General features: G+C 48.0%; 1 pseudogene; it reads right to left on the bottom strand.

The window, feature by feature from the left end:
• Nucleotides 1–12,301: 12,301 nt before the first annotated feature.
• LOC101593399 overlaps nucleotides 12,302–12,616 on the bottom strand; it is a 62,355-nt pseudogene continuing 62,040 nt past the window's right edge.

Raw genomic sequence — 12,616 nt, forward strand, 5'->3', positions numbered from 1 at the left:
TAGGCTACTGCTCATACAGCGCTTAAAACATGGAAGCTCAAGCCGGGCGCGGTGGTGCTTTTAACCCCAGCACGCAGGAGGCAGAGGTAGAAAGCTTGCAGAGAGTTCAAGACCACCCTGAGACTACATACTGGTCAGCCTGGGCTAGAGTGAGACCCTGTCTCGGAAAAACAAACAAACAAGGAAGGAGCTTGCCTGGGGGGTGGTAATGTGGATGCTGTACTCTTGGAAAGAGGGGGTCCTATGGCCTCGGGACCCAGGAGGAGGAAGGAGGCCGGCGAGCGTGAGCAGCTGGCACCACTGTTTGAGGCGGCAGCTCTCAACCAACTGTAGAAGTGGCGACCCAGCCAGAACCCTCACCACCAATGTTTTTTTTTTAATTTATTTTTATTTTTATTTATTTATTTGAGAGTGACAGACACAGAGAGAAAGACAGATAGAGAGAGAGAGAGGGAATGGGCGCGCCAGGGCTTCCAGCCTCTGCAAACGAACTCCAGACGCGTGCGCCCCCTTGTGCATCTGGCTAACGTGGGACCTGGGGAACCGAGCCTCGAACCGGGGTCCTTAGGCTTCACAGGCAAGTGCTTAACCGCTAAGCCATCTCTCCAGCCCACCTCCAATGTTTTTCAGGACTACATCTACACAGATATTCGGAGGCCACAAACCACAAAGGACATCTTTTGGCTTCTCCCTGACCTATTTGTGTGGTGCTGGGAGGGGGGGTTAGAAAGCTAAGCACCTGCGATGTTGCTCAAGCCTGGAATACTGAGTCACAATTTCTCCTCATTATACTGGCCTCCACACAGGCTCCGGTTCATTGCTCCTGTTGGGCACACTGGCATGCTCCAGATCATGGGCTGAAGCAACCTGGCACGGAGAACCTTCTCCACTTCGCACCACCCTGGCAGAAACACCTGACTGTGGGCGTTGTTGACTTTCTTGTGTCCTTCCTCCTCTCCTTCCGGTCCCCAAAGTACCTTGTGCAATGGCATGGGCTCAGAGTGGAAAGACATGCCTTGGCGTCGTGGTGGGCACCTCTGAAAGTTCTGTTGGCTCTGCACGAATGCATTTCTTGATGCAAGCCTTTGTTCTTTCTCTGTTAATGGCTATCCATATTTGGGACTCTTTTTAGCTCCCCACACACAAAATCTTGGCTAGAAAATGTCACACCACCTTCTCCACCCACCACACCCGATTCCCCTTGTAAACCTCAAAGGTCTCAAGGAAGGGGTGAGTAGCCACCCACTGCACTGGCACTGCCCTCCTCTTGTCTGACTGGTTTTTCCTGCTAAGGGAGCCAGGTCTTTAGCATCTGAGGCCATGGTGACCCTTGGAGCTTGGAGACCTATGTGGTTAGCTGCCACAGGACCAAAAAAAAAAAAAAAAAAAAAGGCCTCAAGTTTTGGCAGGCAAACAGTACAGTAAAATAGGTCTTTTCAAGTGATTCTGAGAACCTGAAAGGTGACTTTGTTGTAAAACCTGTGATTTTCCATCTCCTTTCCAGTGAGTTGGATTTTTGAACTATACTTAGTATTCAGAGCTCAAAGTACTCTGTGTTCCCGCTGCTTGAGTGCGTGTTACAAAGCGAACCCTTCTCCCAGTAAGGGGCAGGGGCTTTTGAAGAATCCTTCGAATGAACGTCCCATTTGACACACATGAACCGGCCATCATCAGCGCACCGGCTTCTAAATACATTTCTGAGTCAGGAAAAGGGAAAAGCCATTCTCTAAAGAGAAAAATAACACATAAAAATAATCCATCTCATTTCCCTTCTCTCCATTAGAGGTGATTTCCAGAGAAAGTGAGGTAGAAAAGCCACATCTGTGTGCTGTGAGACCTACTAAGCGCATAGCACCCACCCCGCCCCAGGTGCCGGGCAGGCTCCCATTCATTTACATGACAATTGCTCCAGGAAAGTTTAAGGCCGAAACCACAGGCTTATTGAGTTGCCTTGTGGCACCTCTACCCTGACCTATTGCTTTGAGCAAGTGAGGGGGATCAAACCAGATTCAAGTGGTGAGGAGTTCATCAGCCGTGTGTCCTGGGGCCGAGCTGGGTGGATTTACTGAGTCCATCTTTTCAGATCTACCACCCAGACCTGAATAAACAGGTGTCATGAGAGCTGCCTTGTACCCAGCTCTAAAGGAGTAACATTGTTATTTATTTATTTATTTTATTTTTTGGTTTTTTGAGGTAGGGTCTTACTCTAGCTCAGGCTGACCTGGAATTCACTATGTAGTCTTAGGGTGGCCTTGAACTCAGGGTGATCCTCCTACCTCGGCCTCCCGAGTGCTGGGATTAGAGGTGCGAGCCACCACGCCCGGTTTAACATTGTTATTTACTTATAGCATTTCACGGTGTAGCTCAAGCTGACTGTCAACTTCTCATCCCCTTGCCTCAGCCTCATGTGTGCTGGAATTACAGCCACATGCCACCTCCCCAGCTAAATGCTGTAATACTAAATGATACAGCATTCACAAGACATTCTGAGCCTCTCTGACGAAAAGTTCAGTGTATGGGCAAGATACACATTTCCACTGTAAACTGAAGCCATTTTTGTTGGTCACCATGACATGAAAGCTAGGTAGATTTCATTGTTTGGAGGGTCGTGGTGGCAACAGTCTCACAGAGTAGAGGCAATATTTATTTTGCATGCATGTGGCTCACTGGGAAAAGCTCCCGAGAAGTCTTACTAGAGCGACTGAAATGGAATGGAGGGGCCAGGAAGATGGCTCACAGGTTAACTTTGCTTGCTTACCCAGCCTGCTAGCCTGAGTTCAATTCCTCAGTACCAGCATGAAGTCACATGTACAATGTGATGTATGTGTCTAGAGTTTGTAGTAGCAAGAGGCCCTGGTGCACCCATTCTTTTATTTTTTTTTTGAAGTAGGGTCTCGCTCTAGCCCAGGCTGACCTGGAATTCACTCTGTATTCTCAGGGTGGCCTCGAACTCATGGTGATCCTCCTACCCCTGCTTCCCAAGTGCTGGGATTAAAGGCATGCGCCACCACACCCGGCTTGGTGCACCCATTCTTATTTTCATCCTCTCTCTTTCTCTCAAGTAAATAAAAACATTTTTAAAAAATGAAATAGAGCAAAAGCCAGGCATGGTGGTGCGTGCCTTTAATCCCAGCACTCGGGGAGGCAGAGGTAGGAGGGTCGCCGTGAGTTCAAGGCCACCCTGAGACTACAGAGTGAAGACCTTCAGCTAGAGTGAGACCCTACCTCAGACAACAAACAAAACAAAACAAAAGGAAATAGAATGAGGGTTCAGACTGCTTGCTAGGTGGATGTGTCAACAGATCAAGGAGCTACGGCCAAGAGAACAAACTGGCTTCTTTCTTTTTTAGAAAAAATTTAAGTAGATGGGCTGGAGAGATGGCTTAGCGGTTAAGCGCTTGCCTGTGAAGCCTAATGAGGCTCGGTTCCCCAGGTCCCACGTTAGCCAGATGCACAAGGGGGCGCACGCGTCTGGAGTTCATTTGCAGAGGCTGGAAGCCCTGGCGCGCCCATTCTCTCTCTCTCCCTCTATCTGTCTTTCTCTCTGTGTCTGTCACTCTCAAATAAATAAATAAATAAATAAATTTAAAAAAAAATTAAGTAGAAACTTTGTATGGACACATCATGTGTTGGTACCATCATTTCCCTCCTGCCCTTCCCCACTCCACTGAAAGCCCACCTCAGAGGGCTTCACCATGGAGTTGTGGTTATGAGCTGTGGGAGCAGCGGTCAGTCATTGTGGTGGGGGGCAATGCCTCTGGATGGTCCTTCCCAGCCTGTGGCGCTTCCATTCTTTCTGCGCCCTCTTCACTAACATCCCTGAACTTGGTGGGTGTGCTTTTAGTGTTGAACTCTCAGAAGCTTCTGGATTTCTGCTTCGGTGCATCTTGAGTGTTCTCAGGGTCTGTCTCATCACCCTAGCACAGGTAGTCAGGCTCGCCATGGAAGCAGCTGGCTTCTCAAATGAGTCTCAAATTAAAAGTCACAAGGACGGTGGATGCTCTGAATGGCAGATGCCGAGTTATAACTGAGTTGCTTGTTGTGTGTGTGTGTGTGTGTTTCCTCCGAGGCAGGGTCTCCCCGTAGCCTAGCCTAACCAGAAATTCACTATGTAGTGTCAGGCTGGCCTCGAACTTACAGCGATCCTCCTACCTCTGCCTCCCAAGTGCTGGGATTAATGGGGTGCCCCACCACACCTGGCTCTGAGTTGCTTGTTTACTACGACCTCACCTAGCCACGGGAGAAGCAAGCTCTTGGATCAGCCGTAGTCATGATCAATTTATCTCACAATGGATAATGATTCTCCAGCCCTGCCGGACATACCAGCTATTGACATCTATTGCTGTTTCCCCGTCTCTAAAGGCTTGGCATCTTTTGAGTGTTGGTGTGATAAGTTGGGTTTTATCTTTCCACATGGTTTACTCCTTCCAATGACCTTCCAGTGACCTTGGAGTTCTTAGTTCTTGGTGCTAACTGCAGAAATGCAGCCAAGGAAACACTGCCTGGTCGGGCAGTGACGGGAAGCATTCTGAACTCGCTGTAAGCAGGACAGGAGTGACAATGACCTCAGACTGGGATGTAGGAGAGCTTACTTTGTCTTTTATTCATTGATTTATTTGGCGTGTGTATACGTCTGTGTGTACAAGTGCGGACACACATGGATCGGGTCATGGGCACAGCCAGAGGAGGACCCAGGGGTCAGTCCTTGCCTTCACCTCACTTGCCACAGGATTGGTTGCTGTGCACTGTTCAAACATGAGGACTGGGGATCAGAGGTAGGACGATCGCCATGAGTTCAAGGTCACCCTGAGGCTACATAGTGAATTCCACGTCAGCCTGAGCTTGAGTGAGACCCTACCTCCTCGAAAAAAATAATAACAATAAAGAAAATATACAAATTCATGACAAGTAACTACATACAACAAAATTGAAAAAGAAGGCTTGTAAATATCTGTATTCAACATTGAGGATTGAAGCCCAAGATGCAGAGAGCTTGAACTCACGGCGATCCTCCTACCTCTGCCTCCCAAGTGCTGGGATTAAAGGCGTGCGCCACCACGCCCCGGCGTGAGAGCTTGTTTTAATGTTTAATGCCACTCACCAGGGATGCTCTCTTACCCTTCTCACCCCACAGTAGGCAGGAGCTCCCTGGGTAACACTTGAATGTAACTCTCCTACCTGTGCAAAGGATTTATCATCTGCCTTTTTTTTTTTTTTTTTTTTTTTGGTGGTACATGCCTTTAGGTAAGAAGAGCCATGTGAGTTCGAGGCCACTTTAAGACTACAAAGTGAATTCCAGGTCCGCTTGGGCTAGAGCGAGACTTGACCTTAAAAAACAAACAAACAAGAAAATTTTATGGAACTGGAGAGATGGCTCAGCAGTTAAGATGCTTGCCTGCAAAACCTAAGTACCTAGATTTGATTCCCCAGTACCCATGTAAGCCAGATGCACAAGGTGACACATACATCTAAGATTTGTTTGCAGTGGCTGGAGACCCTGGTGTGCTCATTCATTCTCCCTCTCTCTCTGCCTCTTTCTTTCTCTTTTTCTCTCTCAAATAAATAAGTAAAAAATAAATAAATAAAAGCTAGACATGGTGGTGCATGCCTTTAATCCCAGTACTTGGGAGGCTAAGGTAGGAGGAGTGCCATGAGTTTGAGGCCAGCCTGAGCTTGAGCAAGACCCTGCCTCAAAGAAACACTACCATGGGCCGGGCATGGCGGTGCATGCCTTTAATCCCAGCACTTGGGAGGCAGAGGTAGGAGGATCGCTGTATCATTTGTCTTTTAAGTTAAAGACACAGCTTTCTAGAGGTTTATTTTTGTTTTTGTTTTTCAATGTATGGTCTCACTCTAGACCTGGAATTCACTACGCAGTCTCAGACTGGCCTCAAACTCACAGTGGTCCTCCTACCTCTTGCTGGGATTAAAGGTATACGCCATCACCACTGGCTAGAATGCATATTTGAGCATACCACTTCTGCCTTTGTGGATTCCTGCGCTTTACAAATAAAACTTCATGATCTGGGAATAACTTCTCCCTATGTTCCCTTCTTTCTTTTCTTTCTTTCTTTCTTCCCTTCTTTCTTTCTTTTCTTTTTTTCTTTCTTTCTTTCTTTTTTTTTTTTTTGAGGTAGGGTCTTATTCTAGCCCAGGCTGACCCAGAATTCACTATGTAGTCTCGGAGTGGCCTTGAACTCACAGCGATCCTCCTAGCTCTGCCTCCCAAGTGTTGGGATTAAAAGTGTGCGCCACCACATCTGGCACATGTTCCCTTCTTGCCACTGTTGTCCCTGAAAGAGAAGATTACGTAGGCGCGGGAACAGAACAAGGGACTGAGCAAGAGGGAGACAGAACACAAGCCTCAAGATTGCGTAGCGTCTTCCGTTGTGGGTACAGTCTGTGTTCCTGACCCCTGCCTCTTGGATGGCTTTGGGACATGCTTTCTTACTCATCAAACACACTCCATATGGCATTGTGTCAATCCCGAGCCTGGACTAAAGAGACCTGGGGTATGTCTGCTAGCTCTTGGAACCTTCTCACTGCCATGTAGGCAGGGCCAGGCTAGTCTGGCAGAGGATGGGGCCTTGTTTGGAAGGCAGAGCAGTTGTCATAGCCAAAGCTGTCTCCACCTAGCTGATGTCTGGACATGCAAGAGGGAGTGCTGTCTCCCCACGGTGGGCTGGCTGCCAGCCGAGAAGTGCTCAGCTGGCCACTAGACTTGGGCACAATGACGATGCTGTTATGACTTTAAATGTGTCTCATAGCAGTAGCTAGTGGACACACCTACAATCTATATCCTCGCCCCTGTGGGCTCCAGCCAGGCTAAATTTCTTGCTGTTTTTGCATACACCTTCCTGATTTTCAACTCCAGCCCTTTGTCAGGCTTAGTTCCTCTGCTTCAGAAACTCTTAGTTTTCAGTCTCTCCTTTGGCTTGACTTAAGTATACTCTTTCTGTTGCTGTTATTGTTTTTTTAAGTTATTTTTATTTATTTATTTGAAAATGACAGAGAGGGAATGGGCGTGCCAGGGCTTCTAGCCACTGCAAACGAACTCCAGACGCGTGCACCCCCTTGTGCATCTGGTTAACGTGGGTCCTGGGGAATCGCAAGCGCTTAACTGCTAAGCCATCTCTCCAGCCCCCCCCCCTTTTTTTGAGGTAGGATCTTATTCTAGCCTAGGCTGAACTGGAATTTACTCTGTAGTCTCAGGGTGGCCCTGAACTCATGGTGGTCCTCCTACCTTGCTCTCCCAAGTGCTGGGGTTAAAAGTGTGTGCCACCACACCTGGCAATTTTTTTTTTGGTAGCAGGGTCTCACTCAAGCCCAGGCTGATCTGAAACTTATTCAGTAGCCCAGGCTAGCTTCAAACACGTGGCAATCCTCCTACCTTAGCCTCCCGAGTGCTGGAATTAAAGGCGTGAACAACAATGCCCAGTTTTCTATCTTTTCTTTATTTATTTTCATTTTCTTTTTAACATTTTTTTTTCCCAGGTAAGCCTTAGCCCAAACTGTCCTGGCAGTCACTCTGTAGTCCAGTTTGGCCTTGAACTCAGGATGATCCTAATACCTCTGCCTCCTAAGTGCTGGGATTAAAGGTGTGCACCACACCTAGCTTTTTTTTTTCTTTTGGTTTTTCAAGGTAGGGTTTCACTGTAGTCCAGACTGACCTGGAATTCACCATGTAGACTCAGGGTGGCCTTGAACTCACGGCGATCCTCCTACCTCTGTCTCCCGAGTGCTCGCATTAAAGGCGTGCACCACCACACCTGGCCTTCTTTCTTTTTATAAAAAAATATTTTATTTATTTATTTATTTGAGAGAGGGAGAGAGAGAGAGAGAACAGGCATGCCAGGGCCTCTAGCCATTGCAAATGAACTCCAGAAGCATGTGTCCCTTGTGCATCTGGTTTATGTGGGCCCTGGAGAATTGAACCTGGGTCCTTAGGCTTCACAGGCAAGCCACTTAACCACTAAGCCATCTCTCCAGCCATGTTTTCTTTCCTTCTTTTAAAATATCTGCATAGATGACTTTTCTTTCAGCAAGTTTATTCTAGCCCTTATCATGCCTAGCTGTCAGCCTTGACAAAGACTCTCTGAAACTTACTTTAGTCAGACCTCTGTTTTCTCGGCTCTGATTTTCTTAGACTTGTTAGACTTGCAGCGTCTAGTTTTGATAAGAGTTCTTGCTGTTAAGTCAGTTTCGAAAGAACTGACCTCCCATTCTTGATATCGGACAACTCTGGTCTACTTTAGCAAGAACCAATCAGGCCAGTTTAGCTTGACTCACGGCATCCTCCTACCTCTGCCTCCCGAGTGCTGGGATTAAAGGCGTGCGCCACCACCCCCGGCTTCTGAGTGTTGTTTTAAGTATGACTCTTTGAGACTAACAATGCTTCGAATACAGTAAGGACACAGGGAACTTTGTCAATGAGTGAGTGAATGAACCAATGAAGTTATTCTGCTGCCCTGGGTTTCATCTTTCCCTGCATAAAATAGAAGAGATGGGAAGAATCTGGGATGCAGAAAGGTGTTGCTTGGTGTGCCAGCTCTAATCCATTGGCCCTTCGTCTCTGAAGTTCTGTACTGTCAACGACTGTGCCCTGTGACTGCAGTTGCAGGGAAGGATGTCATGATTAATTAGCGATGTCTGCCATGGTCGGGAAATAGGAAGTGACAGCAAACCTGCCCAAGACCAGGCAATCTAGGGAAGGACGGTGTCCCTGCCTCCCACGCTCATCCATCAATCTTGCTCAGCCTCGTCTGCCTCACACAGCGTGCCAGTGCGGAGGGGGGGGGGGGGAACCAAATGGGAAGTGGCCCCGGTGCCAGCGTGGATGCTGCTGGCCGTGGTAGGGACCAGGTGCCCGCCAGTCCCTCTCCCCGTGTGCCTGGGCCCGCTCACGCAGCTGGGGTGGCTTTTCCAGCCCCACACCACTGAGTTTGGGCCACAGACCAGTTCCCACCAGTGTAGCAGAAATTGGAGCTACTTGAATCGCTCTGGCTGGGTCCTGTAGAGCCTGCTTGGTGCCCCTCCTCTCTTGCTCACTCACTGGTTCTACGAAGAGAATGTACTGGATCTTGGCACCGAGTGACAACATTTCACACTGACGAATAAGCCTTTTGTGTTTGTTTGTTTGTTTGGTGTTTTGAGGTAGGGTCTCACTCTAGCCCAGGCTGACCTGGAATTCACTCTGTAGTCTCAGGCTGGCCTCGAACTCACAGCTATTCTCCTACCTCTGCCTCCCAAGTGCTGGGATTAAAGGCATGAGCCACCACGCCTGACTAATAAGTCTTATGTTTTTCCTCTCAAACCACTGAGATTTTTGCAAGAAGAGTTATTCCCCAAAATATCTTCCCACCTTATTTTGTTTTCATTTTTAGGTGTGGAAGCATGGGCAAAGGTAAATGCTAAATGTTAATGGCATCCGTAGAAATTGGTAAAAGTTGCATTTTCTACCTCAAATGTTTCAGCTAACTGAAAGTAATGACATTATAGCCGCGCGTGGTGGCGCAGGTCTTTAATCCCAGCACTTGAGAGGCAGAGGTAGGAGGATTGCTGTGACTTTGAGGCCACCCTGAGACTACATAGTGAATTTGACCCTTCCTCAAAAAACAAAAACAAAACAAAACAAAACAAAAAACCCACCCTAAAAACAAAAACAAAATAATAATACTAAAAATAAAATAAAAATGAAAGTAATGACATATAAGTGGACTAACTTTAGAAGATTGTGCTGTTCTGTTCTGGTTTGTGATTTTTTTTCTAAATCTAATTAAATTTTTTCTTTTTTCTTTTTCAAGGTAGGGTTTTGCTGTAGCCCAAGTTGACCTGAAATTCACTAGTTTCAGGTTGGCCTTGAACTCATGGAAATCCTCTTACCCCTGCCTCGCAAGTGCTGGCATTTTGCGCCTGGCTAGTCTGTGTTTATTATCGCTCCCTCTAACCCCCGGGCTCTTTTTCAATAAGGTGACCCACTGCAGGAGCCATGACCAAAGCCCGTATACGACACCGCTACCCTTTCTCCTTGACGCTGGTTCCCCGCAATGCCTGCAGATGAACAAATTGATGGCTCTTTAAACTCAAAAATGTAGACTGTCTCTTCAAATTTCTTGCCTTCCACACTTCTATTGCAAAAGTTTCCAAGCTCATGACAGACCCAAAACAGATTTAAAATATTCAACGCCCCTGTCTGAAGCAGTGTGGGCCATGAATATGCATAGTCAGCCAACCAGCTGCTGCCTTACGCATTACGGAGGCAGGGCCCAGGGTGCCATGCAAAGAAGTAGGGCAAGCTGACTTTGTTGTAGCTCTGCCCTATGCCTCTGGACACCTTGCCCTCTCAGCTCCTAGCTGTTGAGCCTTCGTTTGTCCCCCCGTAATTATGGTTCCCAGAGCTGCTCGGTGGTCATGCAGTAATATTACTGTGGTCATTACAAGCCTACCTCAGTAACACGTTTTCTCCCTGTGGTCCCATCAAGTCATCCTCATTCCAAGGCTGCCTCCTCTCTTTCTCTCTCTCTGTCTTCTTCTCTCTTCAGTGTGCTAATCTGATCGGTTCTTGTGAACTAATGGCTTACTGGGTCCCTAGAAAAAGGAAGTGGCTTTCTGTGGCTGTCCATATGACAAGTGAACACTTCTGCAGTAGCCTAGGGAGAGGCAGTGGCACCTAAGCAGTAGCATTCACCCTGGGCGTTTTAGGCCAGTAAGGACCAGTGGAGGGAGGTTCTTAGATGCCTATGGCCTCCTGGCAGTGCTCATGTGGTAGCAGTGATCTTCTGTCAGTGTCCAGGCTGGTCCTTTGTACCCACAGCGATGACGAGGAGACCAGAGTGGTAGAGAGGGGGAGCTCACACATAATGGGGGGTGGGGTTTTAACTCTGGGTCAGAGTGCATACGGGAGGGCGGTGGAGTTGGGCTCAATGAGGTGGTGTAGAGTTCTAAACAAAACAGAACAGCAGGGACTGGGTGGGGATAGAGGAAGATTTTTTTTTTGAGGTAGGGTCTCACACTAGCTCAGGCTGACCTGGAATTCACTATGTCGTCTCAGGGTGGCCTCAAACTCATGGCCATCCTCCTACCTCTGCCTTCTGAGTGCTGGGATTAAAGGTGTATGCCATTATGCCCGACCAGGGGAAGATTTTATAAAGGAAAAGAAGGTTAAAAAAAAATAAAAAAATAAAAGAAAACAAGGCTACTTTCAGGGTTCTCTCTTTCTTTTCTTTGTTGTATTGATTATTGTGAGTGCCACTGAATAAAATAAAATCTTGAATCTTCCCACCATTTTGACGAGGGAAGGCCATACCGCTACAGCCACCCCACAAGGTCATTTTTTGTTTGCTTGTTTGTTCGAAACAGGGTTTCATATATCCCACACTACTCTCAGACTCTGACGTAGCTGAGGGTGAGCTTGAATAGCCCAGGCTGACCTGGAATTCAGTATGTAGTCTCAGGGTAGCCTCGAACGCATGGTGATCCTCATACCTCTGCCTCCCGAGTGCTGAGATTAAAGGTGTGTGCCACCACGCCAGGCCAGAACTTGAATTTTTTATCCTCTTGCCTCCACCTGCTGCATTGCTGGGATTACAGGCATGGGCCACGATGCTTGGTCTATTCAGTGCTGGGAATCTCCTGCAGGGCCTGGTACGTACCATCTAAACACTCAGCCAAAGTGAGCTATGGCTCCAGCCCCAGGTCATGTGTAGTGAGGTCTTTCCATCTCATTTACTAGCCCCTTCCACTCAGCACAGCCTAAATATCCTTATCATGCTTATAGATGAGGAAACTGCAGTTAAAAAGTAGTTTTATGGGGACTGGAGAGGTGGCTCAGCAGTTAAGTCACTTGCTATAGAGCCTAAGGAGCTGGGTTTGATTTCCCAGTACCCATGTGGAGCCTCTGAGATGCACAAAGTGGCTCATGGGTATGGAGTTAGTTCGCAGTGGCTGGAGGGACAATTCTGTCTCTTTCTCTCTCTCTCTCTCATTAAAAAAAAAAAAAAGAAAAAAAAAAGAGCCTGTTCCTAAGACCGCTATTGTTACAAACACTCCTGAGAGGTGAGGGGGTTGGTCAAGTAGACACCTTTATAAGGTCTGAAGTACCCCACTTTCTTCATGGAATGTTAGAGGAAAGCCAAAAGGGCAGAGATGTCAGCCATGAGCTGTGCTGTTGGGATGTGGCCCCGCTAGCCAGGACTCTACCAGTATCTTTGGTCACATTTTCTCGGGGCAGGTCTTCAAAAAGTGTCCTTTGGCCAATTTGAGAGCAGGCTCCAGGCTCCAGTAGCGTAAAGCATCCCCAGCGTCAGCGAATGGAGAGCACTGCCACGCCAGGTCCAGGCTCGCAGTGAAGGACTCTGCGGTTGTTGTACAACTGTCCGTCAGGCTCAGCCATGAAATGGCCTCGGAGGGCGCTGCCCTTCAGAGCACAAAGGTGACGAAGAAAAAGTCAGGCACAACTGGACAGACACCTGCAAGCGGAAACTCTGTCGTGACGACAGGCTGCCTCTGAGTCACCAGATGCCCTCGGCCATGTGGCTGGACCTTGCCTACCGCGACGCAGCTCATCCGCAGAAGTCAGCCATGGCCCCAGCCCAGGCTGAGTGAGTATGAGGGAAGC

This window comes from Jaculus jaculus, chromosome 6 (assembly GCF_020740685.1).
Source record: "Jaculus jaculus isolate mJacJac1 chromosome 6, mJacJac1.mat.Y.cur, whole genome shotgun sequence".
NCBI lineage: Eukaryota > Metazoa > Chordata > Mammalia > Rodentia > Dipodidae > Jaculus > Jaculus jaculus.